Source organism: Rhineura floridana, chromosome 10, assembly GCF_030035675.1.
Source record: "Rhineura floridana isolate rRhiFlo1 chromosome 10, rRhiFlo1.hap2, whole genome shotgun sequence".
NCBI classification, from domain to species: Eukaryota; Metazoa; Chordata; class Lepidosauria; order Squamata; family Rhineuridae; genus Rhineura; species Rhineura floridana.
The window spans coordinates 34,054,125-34,077,614 of NC_084489.1; the positions used below are offsets into that span (position 1 = coordinate 34,054,125).

At 39.8% G+C, this 23,490-nt stretch overlaps 1 long non-coding RNA gene across 1 annotated transcript; it reads left to right on the forward strand.

Moving 5' to 3' along the window:
- Window positions 1-4,356: 4,356 nt before the first annotated feature.
- Window positions 4,357-21,203, forward strand: LOC133365259 (uncharacterized). The gene is made up of 3 exons (XR_009758147.1): window positions 4,357-4,426; window positions 19,641-19,705; window positions 21,116-21,203. It is a non-coding gene; the product is annotated as an uncharacterized LOC133365259 (long non-coding RNA).
- The last annotated feature ends 2,287 nt before the right edge of the window (window positions 21,204-23,490 follow it).

A 23,490-nucleotide genomic window follows, 5' to 3' on the forward strand; every position in this document is an offset into this window, starting at 1 on the left:
GTCTCTTCCTTAAACACACACACAATACTGACCCTCCTTCCTTCACCATCCTACTTTCTTTAGGGTTAGCGTCAAACTTTTGTTTTGAGATAGTCAGATTAAGCTTTAGTAGCTGCAAGCCTCTTCCATAGTCTGGTGGTAGCCATCTTTGTTTAGGGGAGAGGCTAAACAGCCCTTACTTGAAAATGGAATGCAAAATTACATTGGAGTTGGAAGCCTGCTCTGCTGTGTGGACATCATTGGAATAAGTGGAGACAGAACACATGGCCAGTCTCCCCATCACGACTGTTAGCTGCATGAGGAATAATACCCAAATGGGTCTTGAGTCATGCCTACTTTAGCTGCATCAGGTCAACCACTACATTGGTACATTGGGCTTCTACTGCGAGAAAGGGCGGGATATAAATCAAATAAATAAATAATACATAGGGTAGGAATGGAGAACCTGTGGCCTTCCAGAGGTTACTGAACTACAACTCCCATCATCCCTGACCACTGCCCATGCTAGCTGGAGCTAATGGGAGTTGGGAGTCCAACAACATCTGAACTATTACAGGTTCAACACCCCTGATGTAGAGGCTACTGGAAGAAGGCTCTCTTTGGCAGCAACTCCAACCATAATACTCCAACCTGGTGATGGAGCAGCACTTGAATCCACCTGATAAAAAATGTAGATTACCTGGGCCTCCATTGCTGACATGAGCGCTTTCAGTTGAACTCGGGCCATCAGTGAGGGACCCCTGGGTGCAGCAGCTGCTCTGCCTGGACATGTACCTGGAGTTGAGCCGGCCGGCCCCCGCTGACCCCGAGCATATCCAGCGTCTCTGTAGCCTCATGGCAGCTAAGGAACCCGAGTGAGAGGCGAATGAGAGGGGTAGATTGTGGGGGAGGAGGGTGCCACGCAACATGCTCGCCAGGATGCCTCATGGCTTCAGCAGCAAAGATGTGTTTTGTTTCCATGCCAAAGCTGATCCATCCGTGAGCTGTTTCATTGCCTCTGCTGAGCGACTAGCTGCCCTTGCCCTCTCCATAGCCACCATGCTGTCAGGCTACCTGCTTCCCTTCCAGCTGGTCATGATAAGAACTGTAATTTGAGAACTGGTGCCTGAGCGTGCTTTTTTCCTTGTTCTTCCCTGTCCCTTTCCCCTCATGTGTCATGCATTTTACAGTGTTAGCCTAAGAGCAGTTATTTAACTTTTGTAAATTGTATTTTGTAAATTGTATTGTTTTATTGATGTATTTTATATTATATTTTTATATTTGTGTTTTTTGTAAGCCGCCTTGAGGGCTTTTGGCTGAAAGGCAGGGCATGCATAAATAAATAATAATAATAATAACAACAGCAACAACAACAACAATAATAATATGTGTCATGTGGCTTGCTACATAGACCACACACAACAACCCACAGAAAGTGCTGGCTGATGGCAGCTCAGAAACTCTCAATATTCTATACATCGTATCAGCCACATTGATCAGCTTTGACTGCAATGTGTACATGGGAACCAAGTAGAATCTGATTTATTCTAAATGCTATATTTTTGTTCTAGTCTTCTTTTTACAATATACCAAATTCGATTAACCATTGCTAAAAAGTGTGTTTCTAGCACATGAAAATGGCATAACCATCTCTTTGAATGATCCACATCATCCAAAACTTTTAACTGGGGAAGGCCTCACATTTCAGTTGTAGAGCACATATTTCATATGTGGAAGGTCCCAGGTTTAATCCATGACATCTCCAATTAAAAAGGATCAGGTGATGGGCAAGGCCTTGGTCCAAGACCCTGGAGAACCACTGCAAGTCAGAGGTGAAAGTATTGGTCTAATAGAAGGACAAATAGTCTGACCTATATAAATCAGCCTCCTACGTTCCTAATTATTAAAATCAAAAAAGACATTCTATTAATTTTAGTAAATAATTCTTTTTTTTAGCAATTTGTGAAGATCTTGGTAATATGAAATCTCTAATGTGTTAAAATATTTCATTAAGCAGATTGACCAGAAACCAATGATGTGCAAGAAACAAAGATTTAACATGACACCAACCAGTAATATGAAAAGTATTGCTTTATCACATTCCTGCCAACTGCTTTCAATATCCTGATAATGTATTGTAATGTCACTACAATACAGAATAATTTAAAATCCCCATTCATAAGGGCTCCAATTATAATCTAATTCAGTTCAGATTAGCTTTGCTTTGGCAGCAACTCTTGTTCAAAAAATAATCTAAGATAATGGGCTGCAAATATAGTTTTGCTGTTAATCAGAAACTGACAGCTCAGGGAAGTTCATCTTGACTATATTTTCATTGCAGTTATAAACAGTACGTGAAGCTCCTCAATTCCAGAATTTAAAAAAAGAAATTACTAAAACCCAAGGGTTGTGTTCAGTTAAATCCTACTTAGAGTAGACCCATTGAACTTAATAGGCATGACTAAAAAGTATCCATTAATTTCAATGCATCATGGGTCTACTCTGAGTAGGACTTGCATTGCACACCACCTCAAGTTTATCCAACTTAGTGCACAAATTACTGAACTGATAGACCCACATGATCCTTCCCCTATCCACTCTGCTTGTGGGGCTCATTCAGTTGTGGTCAACTGAATTGGTCGTCATAAACCAGAGGCTGCCAATGTTTTGGGGCCTGTCAGCACATTTGCAAACAAGATAAATTGTTGGGGACATGACACACACAGGGCTGTAATCGTGCAGGGTCTTGGGGGGGGTCTTGGACCCCTTACTTTTTTGGGAGCAGGGTCCTAGCACGGTCCCTATGTCTCCAGCATCCTGTGAGCCAATCAGCATGAAAGGGGAGTGTGTTAGCTACTAAGAAGAGTCTTCTACCATGCTTCCTTGTCATTTCCTGCTGATAGGAGCAAATAAGAGTGAAAGGAGGTGGGTCAGCCACCGAGAAGACTGTTCTCAGTAGCTAACACTCTCCCCTTTCATGTTCATTGGCTCCTAGATACATCTGTTGTTGTGGGAGAAGGCATTAACGAGAATCTCATTCTCAACCCAGGAGCAGCAAAAAAAAAAAAAAGGATAGGAGGGGGCATAGCTGAGACTATCATGAAGGGACCCTGCACTTCTGAATTTGCCACTACTCTACTGGACACACACACACCACAACCCAGCACACACTACTGGCTACAGTAGAATTTATGGGGGGGGAAGTACCCTGTGTGCACCAGGGAAGGTCTCTTTGGCTGCTTGAGTGCCTACAAGCGCCATGCTGGCAACCCCTGCCAGAAGTTGCAAAGTTCTTTGACAATGTTAAGCCCAAAGTTAAAAGAGTTATTATGGAGGGCATTAAATATGGGGAGAAATCTGATTCAATTGCATTTAAAGGCAAACTTACCTTATTTGCTCTTGTAGACACTGTGTATATTAGGGAAAATTCCCTACAAAAATGTGTCTATTTTGAGAAATTCACACTAAAAGGCTGAAGAATTTTCATGTGGACTTTTAAAAAAATACTGATGTGAAAATGTGGAGAACTGAACTTAAGACTGGAAAAGTGAGCAATGGAGTGGAACCAACTTTGGCATATTTGCCTATCCCTAGCAGGCAGGCATCCATGTTTGCATGAGAGTTTGACTACAATGCTTGCAGTTATATGCTTTGCAGAGGTTAGCAAGAGGAACCCAGAATGCTGGGCTCCCTTGAGAGGAAGGGCAAGTTATAAACTGAATAAACAAACAAACAAACCTTAGCCATGGCAGACAGGGCACAGGTCTTAAAGCAATTCATCTCCATTGCTTGTGTTATTAAAAGAGTGTCCAAAAAGGTCTTAATCGTTTTGTGGCTGTTGCTAAGTAGGCATTGCTAGCTGATTTAAAACACTGTAAGGGCTTTGACTGTGAACTTTGCTCCCATGAAAATGCACCAGGGAATTTAAATGAAGCATATATATATACACAGACATATACTTATACTATTAAGACCTTTCCCATACAATGCATGTGCTCTGCAACTGAACATACAACATCCCTCCCATGTTATGTCTCATAATCTGATCCTTTCAGACTGGCTACTAACAAGTCTCTCTATGCTTGCTTCAGGGTTTTTTTTTTATATAAATAGACTACACTGTGAGGCTCATAGTGAATTATAAAACCTTTGTCTATGTCCTTCAGTGTAAAGTCTTGGTCCTGTCCCTCTGGAAAACATATTTCTTTAGAATGTGCTTTTGGTGACAGTGCCTTCAGATTGATTGTCACAGATAGCAAAGAACTTGATGAAAATGTAATGATTCCACTTTGGCTGGCATTCCCAGCTGCTTTGTAGACCAGAGGCTTATACTGCTGACCAGCAGATGGAGACACAGTATACTTCTTTGATGGTGAGTTCCAAATACAGGTGAAGTTTGACTCCTGCGCTTTACTAGTCAGTCTGTCTGTCTGAACAGGTCAAACTGGTAAGCTGAGTTCAACTCCATTTTTCTTCTTCCAGGCTTCTCAAATTGCAATGCTGTTTTTAGTTATAATTTCATGACTCACTTGAGAGGGTTTTTTTCTCCTTTTTGTTGTTCTTTTCAACTTCCTTTTATCAGCCAGCTATGCATTTTATTACTGTAGGTGTAGAGCTGAGCAGGAGAAAAAAATGTCTAGCAAATCATTTGATATAGCAGCTGCTTTGGGTGCACCTCACAATCCATGTTAACTCAAAAGGTGTTATTTGCAATTCAGCAATGGCATCCAAACAAGTTCCCAAATGAATCAGGCCACAGGTTGTTCCCAAATGTAAATATGAATAATGCAAAGTCTATTTTGTCAGTATAGTTTCAGTTGCCATGCTATATTTTCAAGACTTCATTCATGCTGGTGACTCTGAATGTTCATTTGTTGCCTTACAGCACAAGCCTATACATTTCCACTCAGAAATTGGTTTCAGTGAGATTAGGGATGAACAAATTTGTCAAATTTGGTTTCACTCTGTTTTCCATTTTTCCAGTCTTAAGTTCAGTTCTCCTCATTTCTGCATCAATTTGCAAATAAGAGCCTAATGAAAATTTGTCAGCATTTTAGTGCAAAGTTATTGTAATACATTTTATATGTAATTTGCCTGATACATTTTTGCAAGCAACTTTCCCTAATATAATGGTATACTATTTTCACCAATATATGGATTTTTATGCAAACTCTCTGCTAATATATACATTTTGTACATATTATTTTATTGGAAAACTTAACCATAAAATCTAGAGAAGTCCAAATTTTGAAAAATAGATGTGCCTTGGTTCACATATTGCTTTGGAAAGTGCCAATGAGGTGTGTTTTCATTAGAATCCTAACTAAATTGAATTTCTTTCCCATCCCTATATAGGACTTACTTGCAGGTGTGTGTGTATAGGATTGCTACTTCAATGAGGAAAGCCATTTGAGGATTTCACCATTGTTCATTCATTGATTTAAAATATTTATATATTGCATTTCCTATGCTCAAAGCAGTATATATGTTGCACCCACAACCCAGACTAAAGAGACAGTACGCAAGTGATGGGGGAACTAGAACCACAGTTTTATTTCACTTAACTAACAGAGATCTGCAGCAAAACCTAAACAGCTGTAAGGAAATCACTTGAAGCAGTGGTAGCCAAGGAACCTTCTCCTCACCTGTAAATTACAGGTGATTCTTCCCTGGGTGCAAGCAGTGTATGTCCTCACTTCCACCCAGCCCACCACCACTAGGTTGGAGGAGGCCTTCCAGAGCCACTATCCCTCCCACAAGCCCAACGTTTTTTGTGAGTGCTCAAGCAAGCCTCAGGGGGATTGTTCTTTGCCATGGGGTCCCAAATCCCTTGAGGGCATGCCTGGGGGAATTGCCTGTCACCATAAAGATGGTTCGTGACACTTACCAGTGACTGACGTGATTCCCTGCACTGCAATTGATTAGCCTATTTAACATATGTCACTGTGATGCCCGCCCGACCCTCAGGGTCCCGGGATCACGCATCAGGCTCAGACCCCCACCCTTAGGGAAATGAGACTGGAACCAAAAAGCTATTACTTCACCCTTACCAAGGCTGTGTACGCTCACCACAACCCTGCAAGGTAGAAGGTAGGCTGCCACCACCCCTGTATACTGGTCCACTCAGAGCCAGGGGATCTCTGAGCCCAGAAGGTATATAAAACCAAGGTCCTAACAGGCAAGAGTCACAGTTACACTCCTTGCCAGGCACCTCTGGTTTAACACTTAAAATCCAAGCTTTTAACTTCTTAACCCTCTTTGGTAGTGAGTGACTGAGATTGGGTCAAAACACTGAATTCAGAACCACCCCTTCTCTCAAATGAACACACCAGGTTAAATAGAAGTAGCTTTATTAAAATATATAAGTGCACATATCATATAGCAGCAAGTAATCCTTTAAGACCATTCACCCAACAGGGGTTTAGGTTCTTACAAGAGAATTCATACACACAACAAGAAAATAACAAACTAACTCACCTAACTACTTACATACGAGGTAGTTGGTTGCGTGGCACCTCTCCTAAGAGAGATGGATGTTCATCATAAAGCAATGGAACCAGACATAGGTTGCCTTCCCATAAGCAACCCCAGGAACCATAAGGCAGAAAAGGTTTGGAACTCTGGTGCCAGTCAGCATAGGCAGAGAACAGAGAACAAAGGCTATGGGTCCCTAGCCCTATACTTAAGGGAAAAGGATCCTAACGGTCCAAGATTAATTGACCAATCAGGAATTGACTGATGTAACTTTCTTCTCGATGTTTCTCACATTTTCGCGCCTTCAGGCCCCCCTCCCAACGGTGTTTTCCAACTGCATAGGCCAAAGATGACCTTGGGTGCCAGGCACTTGCTAATCAGCAAAGATAAACAGGTGCAGCTTGTTAAGGCTTCTTCTAACCGTCCTCAGCTGGAAAATGAAACTTAACTTTACAAATTGGCAAAGCTTGTCTTTTTCTAACTGTAACCATCTCCCAGAGTCCCTTACTGGAGCCAAAGTGTTGTCATCAGATTTTTAATAACTCATGACCATTACAGGTTCATGACAGTCACCAATGCCTATTGCCCAGTTCTTCTTCAGAAGTCATGTAGAGTATTTATTTATTTATTAAATTTATATCCCGCCCTTCTTCCCTGTAGGAGCCCAGGATAGCAACAAATAACAAAAAAGTGAATGCCAGTTGGGCTAATGGGTAAAATAATGGGTACTCAGTCATGGATCCGCTTACCCTGATTCCTTGACCTGGTGGGTGAGTGCCATGAAGCCTCTGAGGAGGCCAAGAGAGGATAGAGCAGGCTAATATAGCCAAAGGAGGGAAAAACATTTTCAGCCCACATTCTTTTCTGGGCAAACTTCCAGGAGCCCAATGGGGCAGAGCCAGAGGCAACAGTGGGTGGAACAAGTGTGAATTCTATCTTTGTGCAGGGGCATCATCAGAATTCAAGGACACATTCCAGCCTAGCAAATACACTCAAGGAGGGTGCACAGCAACGCCAGTGAGGGGTGTGGCTGGAGAGAGTCCCAAGGGTGACATAGAGAGTCCTGGAGGGCTGCAATTGGCCCCTGTACTTGAGGTTCCCCATCCCTGATAAACAGAGCTTGGAAGTAATTCGTTACAAGTAACGAATTACTTGTAATTCATCACTTTTTTGAGGAACAAGTGGGTAATTCCTTTACATTTTGTTTAGAACTAGGAGTAATTTTATTACTTTTGTGGAGTAATTGTACTGTTTCCAGGATTACTTTTGGGCATTACTGGGGGGGGGTCTTCTGTTCCTCTGATTTGTGGATAAAAATCATGTCCCCCAAACTGGGCTTCTGTGCAACATCGCTCTTCCTTCATGCTCTGAGGGTGGGTAGGAGGCGATGAGGTTGGAGGTGGAGAACGAGATGGGGTGGAGTGGAGAAAACAATTGTTTTAAAAGAAGGATGGTGGTGGTGAAAAATGGAGTGGAGGGAAAAAGGAACCGAAGGGCAAGGACATGGATAAAGGAGGGGGAGGAAGCAGAATGGAGATAAAGAACTGTGGAGGTAAAATATGACAACATGTGTGTGTGTGAATACTGTGTTTGCACTTGGCACACAAAGTGGCCTCCACCACCCTCTCTGGCTACTGTGCTGCATTTGCAGTATTTTAACTTTTTTGCATCTCAGGGGAAAAGGTTTGCTTGGGTGAGTGTCCCTCAGTTGGTGGCAGGGCAGGGTCTGGGAGATGGTTAAGTGAAGAGAGATCATGCTTTCTGGCTGAGTGGGGAGCAGTGGCACTTGGTTTGACGTGCAAAGCTCTGAGTAGTGGCCTCTGCCTCCCTCCCCACCTCATTTACCAGCTGAGAGACCACCATTGCTATCTTATGGATAAAAAGAATTATTCTACTACCTCTGTATGTGTGTGTTCATTTTTAATGTTGTTTTAGGCTACTTAGATGTGCAGCAGCCAAAGCCCGCACCTTGTGGGTGTTTTTGGAAAAAAGGAACTAAAATGTAATTGTAATGATTACTTTTGAAAAAAAGTAATCAGTTACTTTCAGAGCAATTGTATTTGTAACAGTAATTACTACTTTTTGGGCCATGTAATTGTAACTGTAATTCTATTACTTTTTACAAGTAATCTTCCAAGCTCTGATGTTAAAGCTCCTTGGTCTATCTTGCTCAGCTGACATGCATGTTGGGGCTTCTGGAGTGGATGCAATGCCTTCCCCACCCCTTTTGCCATTGCCAGGCTCATGAAGGAGGAGAACACAATAATTTTTTTAAAACAAAAATCAGAACTGCACAGTTTGAACAGTCTACACACGAAGGGTGACTTCGCTTGTGCCTGCTTTTGAGACAGGCTCCCGCCTCAAAAGAAGCTTATTCAGATATAAATCAGTCAGAACATTTTTTTTTTGACTGATGAAATTTCTCCCGGGCAGGGAGAAATGTAGAGATCAACCTCAAAAGCCTGCTTTTGTTGGGAGGACTGGATTTCATTAATTTATGAGAAAAGGTCCAGCCAGCAATGCCGGACGGACTTCCGAACAAGCTCTATCTCATTAATACGATACGTTTATCTTTTCTTCAAAGAGAAAACGGACTAACAGGCAAGCACCCTTCTTTCTATTATTTTTTTTACTTGGTTTAAATTGTTGCAGCAAAAAGAGATTTGTCAAATGAATCAGCTTTAAAGAACTTCTGGGTGAGCTATAACTCTTCTCTGTTATTCACGAAATTAACAGCTTATCTCTGTTTCTATTGCAAAAAGCTGTCCTGGAAGTGCATTCTAAAGATATAAACAGAAGAGGGATTTCTATTCCGAGGAACATTATATTGTTTGGGACTATTCTCTTTTTGGTCTATTTTATTTTGACGAATCTGCTTCTTCACGACGCCACTAACTGTTTTGATGCTGGGAACTAAATTTGTTTTGTATTCTTGAACATAGAGAGATAAGGCAGGCTGCTCTGTTTATACTGTGATGTCATCAAGCCTGGAATATTAACCCAATTGTTGCTGAAATAAGAAGTGGTTCTTCTTTATTTTTGTTTTGTTTTCGTGGTTTTAAAAATGGCAATCAAGAAAGTGGCTGAGAATCTGGAAGTAATTATGTTTCAGAAAATAATGGATGAGATTGAGATAACGAAACAAACCCTGCAACAGGGCAGTAAGGAGCTGAAAATTGAACTGAGCAAAATGACGCAGGAGCTTAAAGAAATAGGGGATCCTGTGAGAGAGGAGAATGAGATCAGAGATGAGAAAAGAAAAAATAAAGGGAAGATACAAGCCCTGGAGATTGGAACAAATGTGGAATTGGAAAAAGATCTGGAGTTTATGGATATTAGAAATAAAATCTACTGTTTGGAATTTAACGTTATCTCTGAAGAAATTAATGAAGATATTAGAGATAAAGTTATCAATGCCTTGGATAATCTTCTGGACTGGAATGACGTGATGGAGCTTGATATAGAGAAAATCTATGGAATTAACTGCAGCCATGTGACAATGGAAAAACTCTCAAGAGATGAGCCAGTGCATTTTGTAAAAAAGAAGAACAGAGATATGACTTTACAACAGTATTTCAGCAACTTATTCAGAATTGATGGCAAGAAAATATTTGGGATAGAGGAAATTCCCATCAGACTCTTATTATATGACTATGGCTATGACAGCAAGATTATTATGGAATACTGATAATGGAAGATTGGACACTGAAATTACTGGACTTAACAGGACTATTGAAGATGGAAGATGGAATTAATAGGGATAATGGAATAATGGCTATTGAAATTATTGGACCTAACAGATTTTGATGAGATGGATTAATCGACATGTTTATTTGGAGAAAAATTGATAGATATATTTCTTAAAGAATTGAAACCTCTCTTTGACTTTTTGTGGAAAGAATAAAGTAATGTTTATGAGATTTGATGATTAATTAAGATAACTACTGGAGGAAAGTGATTTTATAATATAATTTAAGAGACAGGATTGTTATATATTGTAGACCTATAACTGATTTGATCTGCGACAAATGGGAAGTCAACATTTTATTTTTTTGTTTAATCATTTTTGTTTTGTTTTGTTTTTTGTCTTTGAATGTTTTATGATTTTGTTTTGTATGTTTTATGAAAATTTGAATAAAAATTATTGTAAAAAAAAAATGAACAGTCTACACTTTGCTGTAGCAAGAGAGGGTGGGGAGGTTATCTATCTAGCCAGCATATTCAGACAGGGCTTATCCACATGGGAGCATAACTTTGTGCTAAATACGCTGTTTTTACCTCCATTTTCTGTTTGCACCATCTACAGTAAGGGTTCAATGCCAGCTGCAAACACGGTGTTTTCTAGTCACAGTTGAGGGACAGCATCAATTATGCAGTTTCCTAAAGACCATGCCCTTTAATTTAATATTCCCACTCCCTGTCATTACCTGGCACCCGAACATGCTCAGTTTGTTCTACCAGTAAGTTTCATTTTTAAAAAAACGGAAGTGCGGTTATTTGTATTTTCACTGGTACAATACAGCTGAAACACAATTCTTTGTTTGAGCAGTGTTATGCTTTTGTGCACAAGTTGGGGAGGAGAAAATAAAGGCACTGTTTGTAGCAACATAGAAAAGCATTGCAGAATGGGGGAGAGCAGCTGTAAGTTGCAGGAAACAAAATGAACAAAGGGAGGAGGATGGAGTGGGCATGGAGAAGGAAACTATTGACACACCTACCTAAAAGCATCAGAGCAAAGCATCTGCAAACCCTAGAGATAAGAAGTGAAGACTTTTTTCCTTCCCTTTTCATATTATCAGAGGACTGGGTTAGTACAGATTTACAGGGTGGAAACTGTGCGACAGCTTCTGCCAGTAATGGCATGTGAACCATGCGAATTAAAAGGGGATGCAAGTAGCACCAGTCACACAGTAAATCGCCATGTGGATAAGCCCTAAATCAGCCTTTCCCAACTAGTGGGCCACCAGATGTTGTTGGACCAGAACTCCCATCAGCCTCAGTCAGCATTGTCAATGGTCAGGAAAGATGGGAATTGTGGTCCAACAACATCTGGTGGCACACTAGTTGGGAAACGCTGCCCTAAGTCAAATCAAGGGAGATTCCAATGTATTTTATTAGGTGTGGATTACATCACCATAATGCATTAATCCAGTAACCAGGTTTGTCTTTTAGCTACAGAACATAACTATAAGCCTGTGCTTGCACATAGTGGCTTCTCTGCTGTCACAAGAATATAGGGACATAGGAAACTGCCTTAGACTGAGTCAGACCAGTGGCCTATATATAGCTTAGTATTGTCTACACTGACTCACAGTGAGTCTCCAGGGTTTCAGACTTGGACACTCTCAGCTCTACCGTAAGATACTGGGAATTGAGCCTGGGATCTTCTGCATGCCAAGCAAATGCTCTGCCACTAAGCTATGGCCCTTCCCAAGTCTTGTTAGCTGGAGATTTACTTCCGTCCCAGGGCACCTCTTCAGAGCCAGATGTCTCCCAGGGCAGGGGGAGGGCAACCTGTGACCTGAATGCAGATGGTAGGGGGAAAGCATAAGTGTGATGTGTGTGCAGTGGGAGGCAGGGACTGATTGGGTGATAGAAGGAGAAGGGAAAGCCCTCTGCAAGTGATCACTTTAGCTCTCTGGAAAGAGCAAACAATCCCTCACCCAGAAGCAGACTGGGTGGGAAGGAAAGGAGGGAGGGAGGGAGGGAGGGAGGGAGAGAAGGAGTAGCAGAGAGAGAAAAAAGGTGGCTTGATAGAAATATCTGTTGGCTATTGGTATGTTCTTAAACCACAAGGTTTTTTGCCTTGGTAGTGTAACGAAGACAAAGAAAGAATGTAAATGAAGAAAGAAGGCTAGCATATATAAGCAGGTTTAATTCTCAGTGACTCAGTTCAGCTGAAGCAGGGAAGTACATTGAGCACCAATGGTGCTCACAAAGGATGTCCATTTCGGTTCTCTAAGATTATCATTTTTCCATTCTTCAGTTCTTCACATTTCTGCAGCAAATTGCCTTTTTTTAAAAAAAAAAACCTCAATTACTTCTAATAAACACATTTTTGCGTGTAGTTTTGACTAATTTACACATCTCCACAAGCAAATTCTCTTAACATAATGCATTGTTGTATATTATTTTCACTAATATATTCACTTTCATGCACATTTTCCCTTAAATGTACATTTTGTAAACAGTGCTTGGTTGGAGAACTGCTTTGCAGAATTCGGATAATTGTGAGTTTCGAAGGATGGCTGTGTTTCAGTTCTCATACTGTTTTGGAAAGTGTGAATTTCATAGATTCAACTTTAAAGGCAAACTGAATATAATTTCTGCACTATTTCTACCTACTATCTGTCAGGTAAGGAATAGTTGCCATTCATTCCTATGGGGAAAAGGAAAATGCCTCCCTTAGCATAGTGAATGGGTGAACTTCCTCCCGCCCTTTAATTCAGAATTGAGCTAGGTCTTGTCTTTCACACAGAAGGAAAGTAGCACTTTTTCCTGAGCCCAGTTCAGACTTTTGGGTCCCATTGTACTGCTGCTAGCACAGCTGTCAGCAGTTATAGAGACTGAACATCTACCCTAGCCCCACCCCACCTGAACCTTGAGTCACAGAACCTGGTCTCAGAAGTACTGCTGGAGGCCACTCTGCAAATCTTAATGTACCCCTCCTTGGTGCCCTTAAAAGCCCCCTATTTCTGAACTGGCACCATCATTACTTGGAACACTGCAATACAGTGGAGAAAATCTGTCCATCATCTTTATGGGTACTGGGTACCTCTTGATAGTTCCACCACTCTCAGAAGTGTGGGAGGTGGCACTCCAGGAAAGGGCATTATCTGTGGCAGCTCCTAAACTGTGGAATTCCCTCCCCACAGAGGTGAATCTTGCAGCTTCATTATGTAGTTTTTTGTCATATGCTAAAGGTACACCTCACTGCCGTGACCTTTGACACCTAAGATGCATTTTTAGGCCCACCCTATTATTGTGACTGAAATTTGTTTCAACGGATGTTAATACTGCACTTTAAATTGTTGTAACCCACCCTGATGTCATGGTGAAAGGTGGGTAAGAAATAACAACAACAATAATAATGAATGAATTGTGACACAACAATAGAAGTCTTTATTTTAAGATGCACAGTGGGGGGTTTTCTGTCAAAGATTGGCTTCTTAATTCTCTGTTGAGAAGCAACTGGATTAAAAGGACAGCACAAACTGTCCCTTTATCCATTTATGGCTTTTCATACCCTGAAGGAAATTAAAGGGTTAACTAACTGGGCTGTCTCATTGCAAACTCATTGTTCATTCCACTATCATTTCCAGGTTTATATCTGTAGCAATGTTCACATTTCAGTGCTAAATGGGCCACTTTTGCTATAATATAGCATTGCCCCATTTGTTGCTACAAATGTACAAAAGCTCTACTTCTAATAAATAATTTACCATTATAAAAATGCTTTTAGTCAGTAGATGTGTTCGTCTATCAGGTAAACAGACATAAGACACCCATCACAATTTTCAGAACACATATTATTAATCCAGCCATATCTGAAGCCAGTATAGTCTCTTATGTAAATCCTCCTTTGCTCATTGATCAGCAGCCCTATAAATAACATTAAAGGACACACCACATGTTCTGCATCTACTTTCTATGAATCTTGTAGCCTATTAATGGAAACATGATGGTGATCATTTATAAAAACCACAATGCCAAACAATGAATTCAGGCTTTACATTTCTGAGTATGTATAGTAGATAGAGTTATTTCTGTCCATGATTAACCCAAATACAGCTACCAAAAGAACTCTGAGAAAGACTTACTATGTCTTGACTCTTGTGTGCACATCTTAGTTTTTATTCCTTGATTGCTAAACCAAGTTAACTGTTGAATTTAAAATAGACATATATTTGAGGGTAGCTTACATGCTACCCTTACATGAAAGAAATTTTTCAAATAGCTTGCTTTACAACCTAGCATTCATCACTCATGCATACATCACTAATCACCAGAAGGATGGCATCCTACATGTGGCAAGTGGAATAGATTTTTGCTATTACGTTGCATGTCAACATTGATACCATTGTGATGTCTGACTACAACTAAATGGCAGACCAATGTGTAGTGTTAATGGAGATGGCTGTGTTATGGACAGAATGCATTTTAGATGGTATATTGATTGTAAGTTGTTTGGGGTTCACTTTTGTGAAGAAAAGCAACTAATACCTTTAATAAATACATAATAATATTTTGATGTTTTTGTAAACACACATATACACTCACACACATGCAAGTCCCATCATGTAATGCTCATTACTGTGTGGTAAAATCTGCTACTGGTGTCTGTTATTTATTTATTATTTATTTATTTTATTATAATTGTATACCGCCCCATAGTTGGAGCTCTTTGGGCGGTTTACAGTAACTGAAAACATTAAAACAGATACAATTTAAAACAGATCTTATAAAAACAATTTAAAACACAATTTAAAAATTTAAACAGTATAAAACACATGCTAAAATGCCTGGGAGAACAGGAAAGTCTTGACCTGGCGCCGAAAAGATAATAGTGTTGGAGCCAGGCGCACCTTGTCAAACAGATCATTCCATAATTTGGGGGCCACCACTGAGAAGGCCCTCTCCCTTGTTGCCATCCTCCGAGCTTCCCTTGGAGTAGGCACCCAGAGGAGGGCCTTTGATCTTGAACGTAGTGTACGGGTGGGTTTGTATAGGGAGAGGCGTTCCATCAGGTATTGTGGTCCCAAGCCGTGTTATTCCTGATATGTATTAACCCACCCTAATACTGTGACAATAGCTGAGCATAATGGCCTGGATTCAAAGTGCTCCTCACACAGGGTGCATTTCAGCTTCTCCTGGGCATTCATGAAGCACTTTCTGCTCCACATGGATCTACATTCATTCAAGTTACATTCATTCAAAACCACAAGTACCTTGAACTAGGTCCCTGCATATATCCCCACATGCATACAGAGCTCATTTTCATACTGCTGCTGCTTCTGTTGAAATAAATGGGGGAGCCCTTGTATCAGGTGAGCATGATGTGCACAGTTTCTGCAAGCATACTAAATTGCTGGGTCATAGCGATAGGGCCCATTGCAGTGCCCTTTGCTATATGATAGCATATATTTGCCAGAGCTATTACATGCTATAATCTCTCTCTCTCTCTCTCTCTCTCTCTCTCTGTGTGTGTGTGTGTGTGTGTGTGTGTGTGCGTGTGGTACATTTCAGGAATAATTTTCAGAAGACCAACAATATTTTTAACCAACCTGGTGATGCCAACTTTGTCCAAATACTTAGACCACAATTTTTACCTCTTAAAATGTCTTTTGAACAGAAGAGCTGGTTTCTAGCACCACCCCTGTGGGTAGCTGTGCATTAACACAACAAAATAGGTTGACCTTTATGACGCTTCCATCATTGTGGCCCTGTTAGTGCCACAGCTGCAGTTTAGTTACAATGAAACATGTATACGGAACACACAGTGGAACTCACATAGTCAAAAACTTGTTGTTGTCAATTATTTAGCATTCCCATAAACCATTAGGGGTCGTCAAAAATATCTTTAATTGATTCCATCTCTACCTACACTACTTATTATTTATTACTATAACAAACTTCTCCATGGGAACAGCTAATTGTACCTCCCCAGTGGCCACTTCAAGTGGAATAAGCATTGCATGCTGCTTCCTAAGATACTGCTGAAAGGTCTTCAGCATTTGGGATTTGATTAAAACTGTATTACATGTACACATCAGTAACCGCTGCCAAAACAAAACACTAATTTAAAAAAAGTCCTTCTGCTATAGAGCTTAATTCATTTTAAAAAAAACTTCGCATGTGTCAAAAATGGGAAGGGGAGGTTTTTATCCCCTCTAGGGAATAATTTATAATAGGAATAATATGGTATTCTTTTGCACAATAAGCAGGCAAAGTGTAAACTCAACCTGCAGCACAGAGAAAGTGGCTTCTCTTTGACATACATGTAGCACCCCAGGCAAACTATTGCAGTCTTAACTGCACATTTGGTGTTTGTCCTGGTGTGTGGTCTTTTTCTAACCAAAAAAGGGGGGGACTTAATTGTTAATCTGCTCTATAATAGGAAAGACAGATGTTATGTAAATAACAAGCAACACTCAGAGTGAACTGTTTTGTGAAGAAAGAATCCATAGGCAATGCCTCCAAAAGGGTGATCTAAGCAACAAAGCATCAATTTTTATGTTTTCAAACATGCAGGTGAGTTCCTGATGAGAATTAAAAATACCAGAGTGATTATTTCACCTGATATTTTCACCAAGAAATGAAACTCTAAGCAAAGGTGGCTATTTTGCTATCAGTACAGGAATCAAGATGACAGTGACAAAATCTTTTATAGAATTATGCCTGACTTGTTTTTAAAATTGAAATAATTCCCTGTTGATCCACAGGAAAGTATAAGATTACCCAATGTCCTATACATTTTATTTTAAAATGCATAGGTGGATGGAATAAAATATTTTATTAAAACATATCTAGAGAACATGTTTAAAGTGTTATTTGTGACTGAATGACATAATATGCACAGACAGCCTCAAAAATAGCAGACTCCAAGATCTGAGATATATAGTGGAGAGTTTAATGGTTCAGGTTCCATGTACACATATGGCAAAAGTATTCCCTTTCATCCTCAGAGTGTTCTCTGTCTTTCTTCTCCAGTAAAAAACCCAGCTCTTATGGAATCCTGGCCTGGATCAAAAATTAGATTCATCATAAACATTATATGCCGCCCTGGGCTCCTACTGTGAGAAAGGGCAGAATATAAATCAAATAAATAAATAAATAAATCCTCACATCTGTTTAAAAGCAAAATGTGAGAAATTACCATGTCCTAAAAAGCACCACCACAATAATTAAAATTAGGTTGCAAAATCCATGCTGGCTTATACAATATACCTTATGCCAGTCTAGTGCACCAGTGAATCACGGCCTGTGTCAGGGGTTGGCATAATTGGCCAGGGCTGGCCCAAAACATTTTGCTGCCTGATGCAGAGGGCAAGATGGCACCTTCTCCACTCCATGTACAAAAGCCAGTCAGACTGGCAGTTCTTTTAAATTGTTTTTAAATTGTTTTAAATATGTTTTACTTTATTTTAATTGTATTGTATTAAGTTTTTTACTACTTTATTTTTTGCTGTCCTGGGACCCTTTGGGAGGAAGTGTGGGATAGACATTTAATTAATAGCAACATAAAACCAATAAGAATTCAAATCAATAAAACTCCATAGATGGTAATATGTGTTACTTCACTTACTTCAAAAGTGGTAAGCCCACCTTGCTGCTTTTGAGGCCCCTCCTGCACATTCTGCTTGTGGCATCCTGGACGTCTACCCAAAATCCTGCCCTGGTGGCAACCCCATTTCTTGGCACTCAATCTCTAGCTACCATATTTGCTTAAACGATTACATATGCAGCAAACAATGGGAACTGGGAAGGCTGTTAACTCAAGATGTATTGACACCTAAGGCAAAAAGTCTAAATTGCAATCCTTCTTCCATTATATGGAACACAATCACTTGGGAAGCTCTGCTACACAAGGTCTGACAAGACAAACAGGAGCAGCATAAGAGTGGATACTGTGTGGAGGGATGTACAAGCATGCCTCAATCTATTATGATTTTTTATTTGGATTTTCATCTGGTATTTTATATTCTACTGCAATTGGTTTATTTTGCACACGTCTGTGTTCCATTTCATCATCTGCTGATGCAAAAATATACATATGTTTTAACCTATTTTTATGTAGCACACTTGTATCTCAGCCATCAAAAGATATTTACAAATATCTTTCAAAGTTAATGAATTTCCAGAATGGTAGCCCTATAAGTGTTTTACAGCAAAACCAACAAAAAGCTTTGTAACACCTTAATGATGTAGCTAATGGCTCATCACAAAGTCATCTATGGCTGCAAACCTAACCATGTCTACTCAGAAGCAAGTCCCATTGAATTCCCTAGGACTTACTTCCAGGTAAGTGGGGTTAGGATTGCAGCCATTCTCACTATCTTGATTTAACAGTTCTGTATAAACTTGTCATCCTATCTCATTTTCCTCACTCAGGCATCAGGGAAGGACAGTTTAGTTATAACTCAAGAAAACTGTCAGCAGGGGGGAAGGAAATGAATTTTAATTTTACAACAAAGATTTAGGATACTAAAAAATGGGCAGTCAAAGCCGGATGGTTCTCCCCACTTTGACAAAGAGGCTAGGATTTTAACTAAGAAGCACAGATAAAATCCACAGGTACCAAAAGAGACCACTTATTTCCATGTGAAAACAGCAATAATGAGTGATGCATTCGATCTATCTACAAAATTCACAATAGCAAGCAATTTAAGGCTGAAATCCTAACTCCACTTACCTGGGAGTAAGCCTCACTGAATTCAATGGGATTTACTTTTGAATAGATTTGATTAGAATAACAATCTTAGTGCATACAGAGTGCCTCTGGCAATAAATAAGACTTCAGAAATAAGAAAACAAAGAGGCATCTGTATGTATCAATGAATAAGTAAATGTATATTGAAAACCAGTTTATTTGTGTATGTGTGCAATTTTTTTAAAACAAAGGCAAACAGCTTTCACAAGAGTCCATTGCTCCAGTCAGCATTGGAGGCAGAACAGATGGACAGAAGGAAATTCACTAGATAGTCTGTTGTCAATTGATTAACCAGACAGCTCTAGATCTAGAACCCAGGTATGTGAACCCATAAAACATGTGCTGCTCAAATGATAGATCCAAAAGGGTCAGTTTGACTGAAAAAGAAAAATCCACATAAGGCTCAAGGAGGGGAGGGCTATGTGTTGTTTGTGCAAAGATTAATGGGGGCTTAATACAGGCATAGATGGAGGCTAGGATTTACAACATATATTTCATCTTTCAGTATCAAATTTGTGTCAAAAGTATAAGCATGCAATCTAATTTTGTTTCCTTATATTTTACTGACTTTCAAATCAACATAGAATATGTACCCTCCTCAGCCAAATATTTTTATTACTTTCCAAATGTAAAATGAACTCCCAACATTTAATTTAAATATCTTTTCCAAGCAATTATTATGGTCACAACTTGAATGCCATTTAGGTCAGATGCTTAACCATAAATCTCTGTGTGTCTCTCTCTGGATTTTCAACAGATATAAAAAGTTGCTTGGAATGAGAAGTGCAGGAAATCGCCTCAGGATGCCATTATTAGAGAGAGGTAAACTAAAAGGAGTATGGAGGTGCTTCTCTTGAACGTTTCCTGCAGGGTTGAAAAGCATCACCTCCTTTTGGTGTTTTAGGAGGGGATTGCTTTGAAAGGGGTCAAAAGTATTTACCATTGTAACATGACAGTAATCAGTAATCCAACTGTCTAGGTTCACCATGTGATTGATGCAGGAAGCTTTGGTCTTACTGTTACTTATGTTAAGTTCCCCTCAGTGATAGCATCACATGGCTAAATAGGCATAACATATTCCTGTTAAATATGGGATCCCTGATTGAATGGGATCATCATCATCCACATGATTTTTAACACAGGGTAGTTGGAAGAACACAGTAATTTGAAGAAAAATGTCAGGAAAGCAGCCACAGAAAGCAGAAACATTGCTAGAAAATAAGTGAGCAGGCTCAAGAAGGCTTTTAAAGGAAATATGTTAACCGCTCTCCCCAAAAGTTGTATTTTCAATCTGAAAATTTAAATTAGTGAGCATTTGGCACAGTCCTATTATTATAATGTGGTATAAATAAAGTATGAATCATGTACACAACAACGGTTCTCCATCATAAAGTATTATAAAGTCCAGCTTCAGTTATTCATGCTCTGAATAGGTCTGAACAGGTTAGAATGTGGTAATGTGCTTTCAAGCCTTTCAAGACTGTACAGGAAGTACAGTTAGTACAAAATATGACTGCAATACTACTAACGGGCTGGGCATTATAATCATATTTATTGAAATTTGATGTGTACGTCGCCTAGAGTGGCTTCGGACAGATAGGCGACCTAAAAATTAAATTTACATTTACATTTACATTTATTATACCTGTGCTATGTTAATTGTACTAGTCCCCAGTCCATTTCTGGGACCAATTCAAAGTGCCATTTCTGACTTTTAAGGCCCTTCCCAGCTTAAGACCAGGATTCTTGAAGAGTCACTTTTAATAAAATATTAAATACATTAATATTTTCGATGGAAGTATTCTTGTGAGTACCCTTTCGATCTGAGGTGCAGCTAGTGGCTATTTGACAGGGCCTTCTAGGTGGAGGCACTCCCATTTTGGAACATTGTCCCCAGAGGTTTACTAGTGAGTCAACATTACTGCCCTTTTGGTGCTTTAACAAACACTTCATTTTTGCAAGCTTTTTAGTTTTAATTCAACTGTCTATTTTATGCTGCTTTTATAACATGGCTGAATGGTGGTGTAAAAATATTTATACTGAAAACATAACTATAAAAAATTATCAGTGAACACCTTTCTATCTTCAGTTGTACAGCAGTTTTTTTTAAAAAAAAGGATTTCTGTAAAACAAATTTATCAACATTTTCTTCTGAAAACCTGCCATTTTGTGACAACATATTGTTGTGTTTCTCATTCTGGTGCTTACTTTTTTATCTTAAATTCTGTTCAGCCCCAGATGACACAATGCCAGAAAGAAGATGAAGCAGCACTAATTCTGTGGATATGTGCCACCTCCTCAAAAATATGAAAAAAACAACCAAAGAAATCTGATTTGGTAAAAAAAAAAACTTTGGAGATGAAAAATAGTTGATGACTTGTGTGTATCTCAGCTGTGAAAATTAAAAGAACAGTTGTTCTTACATCAAGGACAGATATGTGTGAAAATAGATGTGTGTGGTTGTTATATTTGAATGCATGTTTGTGTTTGTGGATATGGGTTTTGACAGAGAGAGAAAGAAAGAAAGAAAGAAAGAAAGAAAGAGAGAGAGAGAGAGAGAGAGAGAGAGACCAACATACTAATGCATAAGACTCTCCCACTGCTGGCATGAGACCCCCAAAATCTTAGTCAGTAGGGAATGCTATGCTTGGGCTGAATAAGATTCGGACTTAACAGAAATGTTCTGTGGGTAAGTAGCTAAAGAGCAAAATCAAATGTTTCAGTCATGCTGTCTGTGGCAAAGTGTCTGGGATATTTTTATTTTAGATGATGACAATTAATGGGCAATATAGTAGAGGTTTACAAAATAATAAACAGTGTGGAAGAAGTAGAAAAGGAAATTGTACTCTGTCTCTCATAATATTAGAGCAATTGAAGCTGATTGACAGTGTGATCAGAAGGAAGTACTTCACACAGCACAGAATTAACTTTGGAACTCATTGTCACGAGGTGTGGAGGCGATCACTAACACAGATTATTTTAAAAGAAAGATTAGATAAATTCAGCAGGGATAGGCCTTTTGACAGTTATTAGCCATGAGAACTAAATGGAAGTTCCATTTGCAGAGGCGGATGCTGGGGACAAAAAAAATGGGAAAAGGCTTCTACCTTCATGTGCTGCTTCTGAGCACCCAGTAGCATCTAGCTAGCTATTGATGGAAAGAGCACACTGGACTAGATGATCTGGTTCAGCCAGGCCATTCTTGTGTTCTTTTTTACTTTTGCCTTATCACTTATGCTAGAGAAAATTCAGAACAACATGAGAAAAGCCTTGTAGTGTTGTAAATGGGGATAAAGCATTGCTAAATCTTGTCAGCTGGTTCACTTCTTTGGAAAATATATCCATCCTATATTGAGCTCCATATAGGGCAGGAATGTGTCGCCCATGGACTCTAGATATTGTTGGACTATAGCCGTCATCTGCACCAGTGAGCATGGCCAATGGTCAGGGAGAGTGACATCCAACAACATCTGAAGGGCCACAGGTTTCCCATTCCTAATACAAGGAAGTTTGGAGAACTTCATGGATGGTACAGAGTTGGAGGACTGCTACGGTAATGAGCACCACTGAACCTTGTTTTGTTTTTTTTTCCTGTGTATCCAATAGCCATGTGTGTGGTGGGGTGGAGTCATGGAGCCGCCCTCTTGACACTGGTGTTGCTGCTGCTTACCTAAATGGTGCTGGAACAGCTGTGAGGGCAGTCCTGCATATAGGCATTAGCACAAGTGCTACTGTCAATCCGACAGTCCCGCTGGTGTAACTGTGCAACCCCAACATCTCCACCACCCTGCCATACAAAACTGCAAGTGCCAGGAGGATGGCTGCTTCACCAAATGCACCACTACTTGATACATCTGTTTCAGCACTGAAGGGTTGGAGTTGGATGCAGCAGCTTCAGCAATATGCCCTCAGCTTCAATAATGCTATCATTTCCTCATCAGGTCCCCTTGAACCTTTTTGCCAAGTCTAGTAACACCTAACACTTTATATGTAAGCAAACCCATCAGGCAGTGGTGGGGAAGAGTGATAGAATCTGATTTTAAGGAATTAACAGTGGTGTGTGTTTCCTCATTACTTATCTGAATCATTTTCACATCCATATTCATCTTTAGCTTCAATCAAGGGCATTTTCATATGGCTGATATTACATTTATTTATCTATATTACATTTAATTTATATCCCACCTTTCCTCCAAGGAGTTCAAGGTAGTATACATAGCTCTCTCTCTCCCCGTTTTATCCTCACAACAGCCCTGTGGGGTAGGTTAATCTGAGAGACATGACTGACCCAAGGTCACCCATGGGGTGAAACCCTAAACTGATTGCTGCTAATCTAAACCGATTAGTAAATCCAGAGCAAGTGGAACAATCCAATTCAGCAAGAATAGCTCTAAACCTCTGCTTCTAGAATCCACCTTACCCTGCCCTTCCTCAATTCTAATAGAGTGCTACAGTTACTGGGAGAAGCTGGACATAGCATAGTGTTGACAAAGAAGTGGCAGTTCTACTCTTTGGTAGGATGATTAACTGGACTTGTGCAGAATTGAACAGCCAAAAATTTGTGTGTATGAATGAATATTTACTCTCCAGGTAGAGAATTTTCTTTC